A 10,542-nucleotide genomic window follows, 5' to 3' on the forward strand; every position below is an offset into this window, starting at 1 on the left:
ACTCAATAAATTTGAAAACATCGATAATGACTGACTTTTGGATTGTTAGTTTATTTCGGACTCCGTTCAGAGTAGCCCACAATTTAAGCCCCACAAAACATAATAAAAAAACATAAAAACTACAAGTCGAGAAAGAAAAATAAAACATACCCTCGCACAAGCAATCTACAAAACTGACCACATAGTCATTTGAACGATGCCTTTCAAAAAACAATGACTACTCTGAAAATGTATCTCGAGATGTGACGTTTAGCATTATGATTCACGAACTTACGCTATGCTCAACGGCGCATACCAGGCCCTACGTCGAGGTCTAGATTTCATCGGTGCCATCATTCGGAGAACTCCCTTCATAGACTGCTGTTCTTAGCATTGCAAATACACCATGCAGTTCCTGATGCACGGCCAGTGAGTGGTTTCTGATTTTACCATTTCACTCTCAATTATACATTTTTGCTCACATTATGGGTATGAGGAAACAACTAAATGTAGAGCCCCAAAGGAAAAAGGAAGCCGCGGAATGAAGACATTGCTTTATTAAACCATGTTACACATTTCCAGTATGGGAAGAACGTTTATACAAACATACCTGAATACATTTCTGCCGGCCTAAAACAAAAATAAGTGGTGGCATTCCCCAGCACAAAATAAGCCCGATGACATAAATATGAAGCTTCATGGGTCTATTTTCTAACAGCGGCGAAAGATGTCCCGCAGCCTATCAATTTCTTGATAGTGTAATTAACGGTCTTAGGAATGGGCCCCGGACCATTTCCTAATGTCTGCATCGGGCCGTTTGTTTCGCCGGACGCCTCCCGCGGGTTCAAGGTCATCTGACTCAGCGAGCCTGGCACCATCATCGCTTCGGAGGCACGCCTGCCCAGCGAACGCACGAGACGTGCGCCGTGATATAGCCAGACTTTAACGTGTACAAGTCTGGATATAGCCTCCGAAAAGGGAAAACAACGTCTCAGGTTTCACCGCCGAAACACCAGGGCACGATCCGGGACGATGAGATCATCCGGACGCCTTCATTCAACGCGCAGACACGAAGGGTCGAAAGGCGGCACGTCACGTCTCGGCCCCGGACGGTGTTTTGACCAGCTGCGTGAATTTCAACGAGGCGGTGTTTTGGTGAGACTCTCGGCGCCGTCTAGACCGACGGTGAAGTGTTTACGGCGGCTGAGTGTGCGTAATCATGGAATGTGGGACGGTGTTTGAACTGGACACCTTTCTGTGGTTGGCCGACTATCCACCGATGTGGGGGTCCCTACCTAGGGACCTAGGGAGAACCCAGTGTTTAAAATAAGCGAACTTTGACGAGCAAATGTCTTCTCTTCTCTGGTCTTGAACCAACTGTACAAATGTAAATTAAACGTCTATCAAAAGTAACCCTGTTTCCGAGGCCCATCTTCCTGATGTCCTGGTCGGTACCTGGCTCCCGCGAAGCCCGACAAGGACTACCCTGGGTTCGCTACAACTGGTTGGCAGCCGGTGGGATTGAGACCAACGACTCCTGATGAGAAGCAGCGCTAGTGGAGCCGCGGATCGTGAACTTCAAAATCTGGTGAGTGCCTGCATTGCTTCTCTGTCGCCAGGTCTGTAACATAGAAGTGTAATCTTGCAGAGGCGTTTGGGTCTGCCTTGGAAGCGGATTTTCGTAGTACTTCCAGGTAGTGGGAGAGAGGTTTTGCACCCAGATCAGTTACGGCCATGGAGTTCGAACGCTTGCTGAAATCGGAATTACTCGGTCTATGCGATGAGCTTGGGGTAGAGACAAGTAGCTCGATGAAAAAGTCGGAAATTATTAACGCTATCAGGAATGAAGACTTGCCGGAGGATGAAATTGGACGGATGTGGGCAAAATTGAAAGCGCAAAAGGAAGACGAAGCAACTCGTGCAAGTTTGGAACTCGAAAAACTTCGGCTCGAGGTTGAGTTAAGGAAAACGACGGTAGCATCTGGACATCAGGTAGCAGGCCGTCATGATCTTTATGACATGACCAAGCTGATTCAGACCTACAAGGTTGAACAGGACATGGGCCTGTATCTTGTTAATTTTGAAAGGGCATGCGAAAAAGCTCGCTTCGCCCAAGATTTCTGGCCCAGGAGGTTACTGAGCGTGCTGCCTTGCGAAGCAGCCGAGGTGATTGCCAGGCTTTCTGCCGAAGACGCGGACGATTACGCGAAAGTCAAGAGCAGCTTGCTCAAAAGATATCGTCTGTCGGCAGAGGCTTTCAGGCAAAAGTTCTGAAACGCGACGAAACGGTCGGATGCCAGCTACGCAGAATTCGCGTACGAGCTCCGGTGCTACCTCATCGAGTGGATGAAGGGGGCCGACTTGTACGAGAGTAAGGAAAAGATGCTGGAAATCATCGCTTTAGAGCAGTTTTATAAGACGCTTCCCGAGTCCATGCGTACATGGGTACAAGACAAGACAGGGGTAGACTCCGTCCTCAAAGCGGCCGACCTGGCGGACGAGCACAGTTCGCGCAGAGGCGGTAAAGAGGGGACGGGGAAGCCGCCTGAAATGGGGGACTCGGAGGTGAGGCGCAAAAACTGGAAGCGGCAAGAGTTTCGCCAGAAACCTGGCGAAAGTAAGTCGTCACAAAAGGAAAAGGAGGGTGCCAGCGGCAAAGAAGGCGAGGATCGGGACAAGAAAAAGGCCTTTGAGGCAAAGAAACCGATCACGTGTTTTAATTGTCTCGAGGCGGGGCACATCGCGGCAGGGTGTCGAAAACCCGAGGTTGTTTTTGCATGTGCGAGCCAGTGCGAAGAGAACGAAGAGCTGTTGGGCCCGTACCTTTATACTTTGACGGTAAACGGCAAATCATGCCGAGTGTTGCGTGACAGTGGGGCGACCATCGATGTGGTCCACCCCGATTTCGTAACGAAGGCCCATTACAATGGGAAGTGTAGTTGGATTCGGTCTGTCATAGACGAGGGGAGCTTGTGCCTTCCCGTGGCTGATATCCTGATCCCCGGACCGTTCGGAGAGGTGCGCACTGAGGCGGCGGTTTCAGACAAACTGCCCCCCCAGTAACCTTATTTGTTTTCGAACCGAACGAAGAAAATCTTGAGAGATCAGGGCAGAAGCCTCGGGAAGGGGCTCGTTCAGGCGCTGACACGGTCCAAGGCTCGAGAGCTTTCCGCCCAGCTGGCGTATGATCTACCAAAAAAGGTGCTGTCAACAGACGAGCTGTTGGGGGAAGCGAAAGTGGAGAGCTCGCGAACTCGGACCGACGAGGCAAACACAGCTGCCAGTCGGGAGACAGGCATTAGAAAAGAGAAAGAGGACGATCATGAGAATGTAACCTTGCCTGATGAAGTTCTGGTGCCTCCGTCTTCGAACAGCTTCCACAAACTCGTTACAGTAACGAGGGAAACGCTCATCAGCGAGCAGAAGGGCGACCCGAGTCTAGCTAGAATCTGGGAGACTAGCAAAGAGGGTGTAGCGATGAAGAACGTCAGCTTTCCGGTTCGAGATGGCGTGCTCTACAGGCACTACCGAGACAGACGCGGTCGAACCTTCGACCAGCTCGTGGTACCTGATAAGTATCGAGCGGACGTCCTGCGGCTTTGCCATGGCGCAGGGTGGGTAGGCCACTTGGGCAATAAAAAAACTAAAGAACGGCTTCTTTCTGAGTTCTACTGGCCCGGGTGCTTTCGGGACGCCGAGAACCGAGTGCGGGCGTGCGATGTCTGCCAAAGGGTGGGCAAACCAAACGAGAAGTCGAAGGCGCCTCTGAGATTGGTGCCGCTAATCTCTGAGCCCTTTCAGCGCCTGGTGATAGACGTTGTCGGACCTCTCTCCACTACAAAGACGGGGTACCGCTATGTACTTACCATGCTTTGCGCGGCAACCAAGTTTCCCGAGGCAGTGCCCCTGAGGGAATTAATTTCGGTCGAGATCGTAAAGGCGCTCCTGTATGCCTTTGCGCGAGTGGGGTTTCCCCGAGAAATACAATGCGACCAGGGAACGGTATTCACTAGTGCGCTCACCACGGGATTTCTCGAACGATGCGGGATAAAACTAATACACAGCTCGGTCTACCATCCACAGACAAACAGCGTAGAGAGATGGCACTCTGTGATGAAGTGCGTGTTGCGGGCCCTTATCTACGAGAACAAGTGCGAATGGGAGGCCTGCCTTCCTGCGATGTTGTTCGCCCTACGTTCCGTAGCTCATGACGCCACTGGCTTCAGCCCCGCTGAGCTGGTCTACGGTCGAGGCATGCGTTGGCCAATAAGGCTCCTTCGAGAGTCGTGGGAATCAAGGGGCTCCGACCCCACCGTAGTGGAGTACATTCTAGCTCTCCTGAGAGATTCGGGAGCTCGAGAGAGATCGCTGAGAAGAACATGAAGGCATCCCAGGAGAGAGCGAAACGTTACTACAATAAAAACGCTCGGTTTCGGCAGTACTCCGAGGGCGATGCAGTGTTGTTACTACGCCCCTGGCGGGCCAACAAATTAGAGGTGCAGTGGGAAGGGCCTTCTCGGGTGGCCCAAAAGTTTTCGGATACCAACTATGCTATTGAGAGAACAGGTAAACGAAAATCCATTCAGATTTATCACTGCAACTTGATGAAGCCGTACGTGAGTAGACCTCAGTTGGTCAACATTGCGCTGAATGGGTCCGACGAGGGTGAGCTGGAAGTTCCACAACTCGAAGAACCTTCGGACGGGTCTGTCGGAGTTGATGAGATAATGGCGCTCGCGGTACAGCCCGACCAACTGACGGCGTCTCAGGTGGCGGACCTGAGGCAACTGTTAGGAGAGTTTGAGGGACTATTTTCAGAGATTCCGGGGAAGACCTCGGTGGTGACGCATGACATAGAGCTCACATCTGGTGCTCCAATCAGATGCCGACCTTACCGCATGGCTCCACGACAGCAAGATATCCTAAGGACTGAGATCGAGCGGATGTTAAAGTTGGGAGCCATCGTCCCTTGCGAGAGCGAGTATACCTCACCCATGATCCTCGTAGAGGCCCCCGGAAAGGACCCTCGACCCTGTGTCAATTATCGCAAACTTAACGCGATCACTAAAGACCAAATGTACCCGATTCCCCACATCGAGGAGAGGGTGGAACGAGTAAGTTGGGCTCAGTTTGTCTCGATCCTGGACCTAGTTAGAGGGGACTGGCAGGTCCCAATGACCGAGAGGGCGAGCCAGTATGCCGCTTTTGTGACTCCTTCTGGAACATTTCGCCCGACGGTGTTGAGTTTCGGTCTAAAAAACGCACCCTTTTGCTTTTCGAGATTAATGGACCGAGTGTTGAGGGGCGCTGAAACATACGCCCTCCCGTATCTAGACGACGTGGCTATCTTCTCAGCCACTTGGGAAGACCACCTCAGACACCCTAGGGATGATTTCAGTCGATTGCGTGAGGCCGGACTAACTGTAAAACCCAAAAAGTGCCAGCTGGCGAAAGGGGAAGTGCGTTACCTGGGGCACGTGGTGGGCCAGGGCCGGCGTAGACCAGATGAGCTAAAAGTCGAGGCGGTCAATGAATTTCCGCAAACCGTCAAAAAAACAGGCATTCGGGCCTTCCTCGGTTTGACGGGTTATTATCAGCGTTATATTCCGCGGTATTCCCAGATGGCTAGCCCTTTGACGGACGCTCTGAGGAAGGGCGCGCCCGAGAAGGTCGCCTGGACGGAGGAAATGGAGCGGGCCTTCCGCGGGCTAAAGGCTGCTTTGTGCAGCGCTCCTGTGCTGCGCACGCCAGATTATAACCGTCCCTTTATTGTACAGTGCGATGCGAGTAATCGCGGGTTAGGCGTCATTCTTTGCCAGGAGGATAACCGAGGAGAGGAACACCCCGTGCTCTACGCTAGCAGAAGGCTCAGTACCCGAGAAGAGGCGTTTAGCGCCTCCGAAATGGAATGCGTGTGCCTGATTTGGGCGACACAAAAGCTATCCTGCTACCTGTATGGAGCCCCGTTCGTCTTCGTTACCGATCACTGCCCGCTGACTTGGCTGACTCAGATGTCATCCAAAAATGCTCGGCTTCTGCGGTGGAGCCTTGCTCTGCAGCAGCTGAATTTCACTGTAATATACAAGAAAGGAAAGGCTAACGGAAATGTAGATGGCCTGAGTAGGTCTTTTTAGACTGGTGTTGCTTGATTTTCCTATGCATTTAACGGGTTACTATTTTTACGTGTAGGCGAATAATGTTTGTTTCTTGCACTATATTGTAAGGTGCGTCGAGAATGGAACCAACTTTAGCCTTGTGTTGAGGCCTCATGGCACACTTTTAGGGTGATTTTAGCTGGAATATGAAAAACATAGGAAGGCCTGGCGGCTTCAGAGGCAGTGTGGGCGCTTGCTGGTTTTGTTTGTTTCGGCCGGGGTCTACTATGTGTGACGCTTCTTCTTGCCACTTGAATGTTGATCTCTTCAGGCGTGAAGCGGTTACTCCTCCCCTTCAGAGATCTTCCCGTGCGTGGAGGAGCTGTAATGAACGGTGTTATGAATGGGCCCCGGACCATTTCCTAATGTCTGCATCGGGCCATTTGTTTTCGCCGGACGCCTCCCGCGGGTTCAAGGTCATCTGACTCAGCGAGCCTGGCACCATCATCGCTTCGGAGGCACGCCTGCCCAGCGAACGCACGAGACGTGCGCCGTAATATAGCCAGACTTTAACGTGTACAAGTCTGGATATAGCCTCCGAAGAGGGAAAACAACGTCTCAGGTTTCACCGCCGAAACACCAGGGCACGATCCGGAACGATGAGATCATCCGGACGCCTTCATTCAACGCGTAGACACGAAGGGTCGAAAGGCGGCACGTCACGTCTCGGCCCCGGACGGTGTTTTGACCAGCTGCGTGAATTTCAACGAGGCGGTGTTTTGGTGAGACTCTCGGCGCCGTCTAGACCGACGGTGAAGTGTTTACGGCGGCTGAGTGTGCGTATTCATGGAAGGTGGGGCGGTGTTTGAACTGGACACTTTTCTGTGATTGGCCGACTATCCACCGATGTGGGGGTCCCTACCTAGGGACCTAGGGAGAACCCAGTGTTTAAAATAAGCGAACTTTGACGAGCAAATGTCTTCTCTTCTCTGGTCTTGAACCAACTGTACAAATGTAAATTAAACGCGTATCAAAAGTAACCCTGCTTCCGAGGCCCATCTTCCTGATGTCCTGGTCGGTACCTGGCTCCCGCGAAGCCCGACAACAAGGACTACCCTGGGTTCGCTACAATAGTTAGACTCTCTGCACCGGCTGTCTGGCTTTCAGGTAAAAGTGCTGGGGAAGATCTAATGAACGCCTGTGTCTCAGTATAGGTTGGGGATGAATAAATATGTTTAAAGAGGGAGCACTAAAATCATTTATGTTAAACTTGTTCCTATTCCATAATAAAAAGATTGAAAGTACTGCTGAAAGTGCTGACCATTTAGAAACAAATTGATGACCATGCAAGGTTGTGGCTTGACATTGTTTCAATGTGTCCGGGACTCTCACACAGATGGATCATTTCATACACACACACGAATAATTTTTTTTTTAGAAACGGCCTGCTGATACACATAGATTTGTTTTTAGAATAGTTCTTTGAAACGGACAGTAAAGAAGTGCTTCTATTAAATATTTTCACGTTTTATTTTAATGCTACTGTGCGCCGAAAAGTCTATAGAAAGCTGCCGAGAGTAACTGTCTCTCATATAAGAAGACAGCTCTATTTGATTTCTGGAAAATGTCTCAATTTCAGAGAAAACGTTTACCTTACGTTTTGGGAAATTGCGGCTTTTTTCGGTGTCGAAATTCAAAGTTGGACAATGTATGGATTATGTTTTCTAAAAACGCTGACTGCAAATATCTGAATAGATTCGGTAGATTTTTTCTGGTAATCGTCTTTACTTCTACAACTATCAAATGAAGCTGAAGGCTTTTATTTTTTGGAGGATACGTATACTCGTTGGGTAATTTTAAGCAAGATAAATTGACCTTTTAACTCAAGACATAAGACCGTAATCTAAGGTTTTGCGCGATTATTCAAGTTATTATGAGTCAGTGCATTGAACACTCTTGCATTGGTACCGCGTGCGTTAAGTGCAATGTTTTATAAGACATTCTGGAGAAACATAGAGTTCGTGAAAACGAGATATTAACTCCCTTGCACAAGTTCCACAAAAAAAATTTTTTTTTATTCCAAGTGGTTTATGTAGTCGACGTGTAACTACCCAAATTTATTTCGTACTGTTTCACAATGTTCTTGAAATCCAAAAGTAGCTGCTCGTTTTTCCTATATTTTATGGTTCACACTTTTGATTACTGCGCGTCTGTAAGCTGAGAGCAGTCGCGAACAGCAGATTGACAACAACTAGAAATTGACTCACTTAAGGGTGATTTCATTTGAATTCGACCAAACTTGTCGGGGGGGGGGGGGTCTTTAGATTTAATCGTAAAAAATATATATGATACCCGAATGCTTGTGATGAAAGAAACTGCCTTTGAAAAAAATTAGAATTGTATAGTTTGAGAGAAAAAAATTCTGAGGCGCTGCAGGGTAGAAAACGTCAAATTCCCAATTTGATTTTATCTCGACTTTAGCCGCCATTTACAAAATATCGAATTCTTGCAGAATTATTATATTTATTACGCAATATTTACGCAGACTTGGCTATTTTTAGAGGTAAATTTCTGTCTTCTGTTATTTTAAATTAATTTTCTAAAAAATCTCAAACATGCAACCTAGAGCAAGTGTGACGCAACTTCGGACAGCTATATAAAACGAACGGTAGGGCGCAATGACGTGAGACAGATATCTGTGCGTAGCTATCAATGTAAGCTATCGATTGACATGTATTTTCTGGTTATTGTGTTTACCGTGTAGTTTTTATTCTGCCACAAATATAGACAAAAATGAAAAATATGCAAAGTTTGAAGTCATTTTTCTCAAAAAAGCCATTTTTTATTTCGTTCATACTTTTTTAATTTATTGCCCAGATTCTGCTTAATAACCGGGTATAAATATTGCTTGACCTTTTTTTGTTGTAGTTTTAGGACAACCAGTTGAATAAGTCATTTTTATCGCGTAATACCAACCTCCGGCTCCGGTATGCGGGCTTCACCGCAACATTGATAATTGGCTCAGCAATATCAGATTTCACTGAAAACTACTTTACCCCGTTGAATTTTTACTAATATTTTAAAAAAAAAAAAATCAGTAACGTCATAAAGAAATGAGAGATGGCTGAATTGACGAAGTGATGTCGGCGAAGTCACAGCTTGCATTTTCGAACGTCGCCACGACAACGTTTTACTACTGAGGTTGCACGAAACTTATATATTTAAATTATTTGTTTGAACATTGTGCCGTGATAAACAACAACAAAAGTAAATTTAGTTAACATCAATGTTAACTAGCCTAAGCGAGTGGAGAGATCCAAGACGTTTCATCCGTTTCGATCATGTCGGGTTGCATTCTACGGCACTATCCAGTCCAGAAAAACAATATCCCCGTTTATGCGTTTCGGACAATCTTTATTTTATACAAACATTATCGGAAAATCGGCCCGAATTTTTTTAAATTTACCGCATGGCATTCTTTCGCCTATCCTTCATTGGCCCTTAGTATTCCGAGGTACGTGAAAAAAAAATTGACTACATTTTGTCCATCCTTCGGCTTTTGGACTACTTGTTGCATACGTTTAAATTTTTGGGCTACGCACAGCATATCGGAAGTTGCTTTTCAGCTTACAGTAATCATACTCTTTTGTTGGCAGTATGCAATAAAACATTCATAGGTAACAGTTTAACAAAATCATTCTATTTATTGAGTAATTTATTTGGGTTAACAAGGCACACCTATAGAAACACATAATTTTTCACAGAAGCGCAAATGTACAAGAAGAGGCTTTAACAACAAAACAAAACAAAGCCGTAGATCATCTGAGAGTTCCGCACGTGCACCACAGAGGTTCATGCATTAAGACGAAGATAGAACAGTTCGCTCAAGCTGCACTTCGCTCCTTTCGCGTCGCCACACGTGCGAAGCGCGGATGCCTTTCCGAGTCGGTACGCAACTCCACTCTGTTTTCTTGATTCTGCGGAAGTCACTCACCTCCTTCTCGGTTAAGTTCATGAGAGTTACGTTTTTGACACGCCTTCCAACCTTGTCCACAAAATCTACTGATGTTCGGACGAGCTGCTCCTCCGGTGAACGGAGGTTGTGCACCGTTGCGTGGTGTTTGAGAAGCCCTCCAACCCCGTCACAAGAGTTTTTACCATGCCCAGAGGCAGAAAATATCCACTTCAATTGGGTATGGCCCACTCGTTCGAACTCATGCAGCTGAAATCTATTTTTAAAATGAGCAGGTGCCCCGTCGGATATGTACGTTAGTGAAGCATAAACTGGGATGTGCTCCTCCAGCCAGTCTTCTATAAGTCTCAGAGCCAGCAGCGCATGGGAAGTGTCATGACATAAGTCCTCACAGACAACGCCGAAGCATTTTGAGCCTTGCGACGTGGATGCCACACACGTGAACACAGAGAGCTGACGCTTGTGCCAGTGGTACTCCTGTATCTCGTGTGGCAA

This window comes from Ixodes scapularis, unplaced genomic scaffold (assembly GCF_016920785.2).
Source record: "Ixodes scapularis isolate PalLabHiFi unplaced genomic scaffold, ASM1692078v2 PGA_scaffold2__306_contigs__length_199485367, whole genome shotgun sequence".
NCBI lineage: Eukaryota > Metazoa > Arthropoda > Arachnida > Ixodida > Ixodidae > Ixodes > Ixodes scapularis.